The following is a 4,317-nucleotide window of genomic DNA, read 5'->3' on the forward strand; positions in this document are numbered from 1 at the left end:
CTTTACAAACAATCACTCCTTTAATCCTCTACCCTGTGAGATTGGTATTACCATCACCTGCAATTTACAGATAATGAAACAAAGGCTCAGAGAAGTTAAGTAACTTGCCCAAGGTCACACAGGCCGAGTCAGATTTTTTTTTTTTTTTGCAGTACTCGGGCCTCTCACTGTTGTGGCCTCTCCTGTTGCAGAGCACAGGCTCCGGACGCGCAGGCTCAGCGGCCACGGCTCACAGGTCCAGCCGCTCCGCGGCATGTGGGATCTTCCCAGACCGGGGCACGAACCCGTGTCCCCTGCATCGGCAGGCAGACTCTCAACCACTGCGCCACCAGGGAAGCTCCCGAGTCAGATTTGAACCCAAAACATCTAGCTCCAGGGTCCGTGTTCCTAACCACTTTGCACCTAAAGGAACTGAAGAGAAGACTTCCTGAAGGAAGCTTTGAAAGGCCAGGCGGACATGTCCTGTGGCACAAGCCCATCTGTTAACACTTGGGGTCTACACAGGGGAAGAAAAATACCTTGACTCTGGCTCAGAGTCCAGAGGATGAGAACGGGTTACTCAGAGTGTGGTCCCTGGACGGCAGCACCAGCCTCATCTGGGAGTTCCACGAAACAGAATCTAATTTTTAACAAGCCCCCAGTTGACTCCCAGGCACTCGCAAGTTTAGGGGGCCCTGACACAGAACATAAGAGCTAGGCAGCCCTTTCGGTCCTTGCCCACAAGGGATCAAGGTCATGAGGAAAGGAGTGCTGGGTGTGCTGCCACCATTTCTTCCGCCTTCAGTTTCTGCGTCTTTTGCAGGGCTTCCAACAGCCCTATGTTGGGACAAAGCATCTGGAGGTTCACAACCTCTGTGGTCTGTAGGAGTCACTGTGAGGAGGGTCCAGGGAAGAATTTACCAATTTCAGTGGAAAACAAGTGGCGGTTACTAGCTGTGATGACTTTGTACTTAGGGTCTGGATTTGCTGCACCTTTCTATATAGTAAGACACCAACTGCTTAAAAACTAATCCTTGAGACAGATACAAAGAGGAGCGTTTTAAGATGTGCAGTCTCTGGGCTTCCCTGGTGGCGCAGTGGTTGAGAGTCCGCTTGCCGATGCAGGGGACACGGGCTCGTGCCCCAGTCCAGGAAGATCCCACATGCCGCGGAGCAGCTGGGCCTGTGAGCCATGGCCACTGAGCCTGCGCGTCTGGAGCCTGTGCTCCGCAACGGGAGAGGCCACAACAGTGAGAAGCCCGAGTACTGCAAAAAAAAAAAAAGAGATGTGCAGCCTCTTTGAAAAAAGGATCAAACTCTTGAACTCAGCATCCTAGATATGTTTGTGAATAAACTTATAGCATTAAAACAAACAAACAAAAAAAAACAGAGCTAGGCAGGCCCCTGGAGGTGGTGTAAATGGCGAGTGCAAGGCCACAGACAAAGTCCGGGGAGAGCCGGTGACAACGTCTCCCCCCGACTCCCAGTCTGTGGCATCTGTGCTACCGCAGCCAAGCTGGGGCTGGGGCTCTCTCACCACTGCAGGGTCAGCCTGATGATAGCCACTGTGCACCACCCCCCAGCTCTTCCACAGCTGACTCCCCAACGGGGCCTCCTTCTGAAGGAAGCCAGCCCCTGACTTCCACGCCATGCTGTACTGAGGGAGGTGGTGGGCAGGGGCAGACTCAGACATCATCACTCACTAACCTTAATTCCCATTCTCAAGGGGGCTCTCCTGTCCTTCTCAAACCACGACCTTGGGGCAGCTGTTCAACTTCTCTCCCTCTCCCCATCACCAATCTCCTTCAGGAGCCACACAAGTCTCAGTAGAGCGAGCACAGACTTTGAAGTCACAAAGACTCAGGTGCAAAAATCAGTTTCATTACTCCCTACCTGTGTGACCTTGGGCAGGTTGCTTAACTTCTCTGAGCTGCATTTTCTTCATCAGTCAAATGGAGATGAGAATAGCTATCTCGTAAATGGATAATACGTGTCTAATGCCTAACACAGTGTTCCCTTCCCTGACCACCTTCCATCACTGATCACCAGGCCTGGGACCCAGATGTTTGGGAATGATGTGGATGGTGCCAACCCAGGACAAGATTACTTGGGGGATGCTGACTCCAACCCCACAGGGAATGCCATGGGGTTGGGGCCAGTGCAAGGATAGGATCATCACTCAGGGTCTTCAGGCACACAAGACCTGACCCATTGTATTCCTATCACTGCACGACCTGAAACCAAAGTCCAGTTTCCCTCTGGGCTCAGACTCATGCCAACAACTGCAGGTGGGGCCCAGGAGCACACCCCTTCTAGGGTCCCAGTGGCCCCAGGTGGAGCTGCCCAGCCGGGCTGGTGGTCCACATCAAACCAAAAGAGACATGGGAAAGAGTAACACCCAGAATCCTTTGCTTCTGGGATTGAAGTCATCAGCCCCCAGGTGATGACTTATTCTGGGTTGGCATCATCCAAGTTATTCCCAAACACCCTCTGAGCCACTGCTTCCCACATCCTGGCCCAACACAGTGAAAAGGATCCTAGGAAGACTTTCAGGGACCACACCTAAAAACAGCCATCGCCTCCCCACACACAGGACAAACATCACACACAAGCATCACACAAGCATCATCCTGGCAGAGTCAGAAGGGTAGGGAGAGGAAGCAGAGCAGCCTGAGAGAGCTGCTGCCCACATAGACCAGGTCTCCCTTCCCTGATCTGCCTTGTGCCATTGCCCAAAGCTCCGAAGTCATTTAGCACATTACCTTCCCAGGCAGGAATTCCTTCCAGAACTCTACTCCTCAGACACTTTCAAGGATGCCTCCTCTCTCTCAGAGTACGCGTAATTATACTTATAATCAATGCTATTTGTTGTGTGCATGCTATGTGCTAAATATTTTATGTAATCGATTATCCAAATTGACCCTCGGAAAAATCCTAGGAGACAGAACACATTAGCATCCTCTTTTTTTTTTTTTTTTTGCGGTATGCGGGCCTCTCACTGTTGTGGCCTCCTCTCCCGTTGCGGAGCACAGGCTCCGGACGCGCAGGCTCAGCGGTCATGGCTCACGGGCCCAGCCGCTCCGTGGCATGTGGGATCTTCCCGGACCGGGGCAGGAACCCGTGTCCCCTGCCTCGGCAGGCAGACTCTCAACCACTGCGCCACCAGGGAAGCCCTAGCATCCTCTTTTATAGATGAGGAAGCCGAGGCTCAGAGACAAAGAGGAAAATATTTGCTCAAGGCCACACAAGGAGTAATATGGAGCGAGGATTCCCACTGAGAACCCTTTAATTTCAAGGTCATGTTCATAGCCACTTGGCTAACAGACGTCATCGTCAGAAACATTCCTCTACCTTCTTAGTTCTGTTGCTTAACCAATTATGTCTATGTTCCTGATCAATCTGGGGACCACATGCAAACACCGTGATTTCACTGGAGATGATCAATATGGAGGTTGGCAGGATTATCACCTCCCTCATTCAGCACACTCTACCTACACTGATATGACCCCAAGACATCAGCTCTCTAGGCAACCTTCCTCCACTGCTGACACACACTGATATCAGCACGAGAATCTAAACATTTTTCACCTTCCCAGCTTTCCAGAGGGACTGGGAGTGGACCTGCCCCCTTCCTGATGGGGGTCTCAGAGTTAGGATACGGCAGGGCAGTCCCTGGAATCTTCTCTGCTGGTTCAGGCTGTCCGCACTGCTTTTCCTTTGCCCTGAGCCTGTAAACTCCACATTCCTCATTAACAGCAGAGTCAATAATTGCACTTCTTCGACTAGCAAGAGTCAGACCCATCCCCAGGCACCCCAGATGCCCCAGACCTGTGTACTTTTTCAGAATTTATATTTTAAAAGAATAATGATGGCTTATTCCAAATGGCAGATCTGTCCTCCTGACCCGTAGCTTTTGTTTTAGCTCCTGAGCTCAAGTCAGAGGCCTGGAGCCAAAGGGCCTTCCTGCAGATTCAGAAAGCTCTCTCTGGCCATAAGGCAGCCCCCTCCTCATTCTTTCCCTCGTAAATGATATGGAAGTTATCCCTAATTAGAGTCTCCCTTTAAGTTCTGTCGACTGCTAATGAGTAAGAAAGAAGAGGCACTTGGGAGCCCTGAAGAAATTATTTGAAAGCAAAACCAAGTGGCCTCGGTAAAATATCGCCATTTCAGTCAAAGGGATTTCTTCCCCTTACACACAACCACCTGACACAGCCTAGCTGGCAGCATATGGAGAAATTAGAGAACGGGCCTCTATTATTCCTGGGCTTCTTTTGCTTCGCAAACTGTCTCCTTATCAACCTGACCCTACCATGACCCCCGATCTCTGTCAGCCGAGGC

General features: G+C 51.2%; 1 pseudogene; it reads left to right on the forward strand.

The window, feature by feature from the left end:
• The first annotated feature begins 818 nt into the window (after window positions 1-818).
• On the forward strand, window positions 819-1,010 carry LOC114887579 (annotated as a pseudogene).
• The last annotated feature ends 3,307 nt before the right edge of the window (window positions 1,011-4,317 follow it).

Source organism: Monodon monoceros, unplaced genomic scaffold, assembly GCF_005190385.1.
Source record: "Monodon monoceros isolate NGI ecotype Baffin Bay Population unplaced genomic scaffold, NGI_Narwhal_1 Super_Scaffold_7, whole genome shotgun sequence".
In the NCBI taxonomy this organism is placed as follows: domain Eukaryota; kingdom Metazoa; phylum Chordata; class Mammalia; order Artiodactyla; family Monodontidae; genus Monodon; species Monodon monoceros.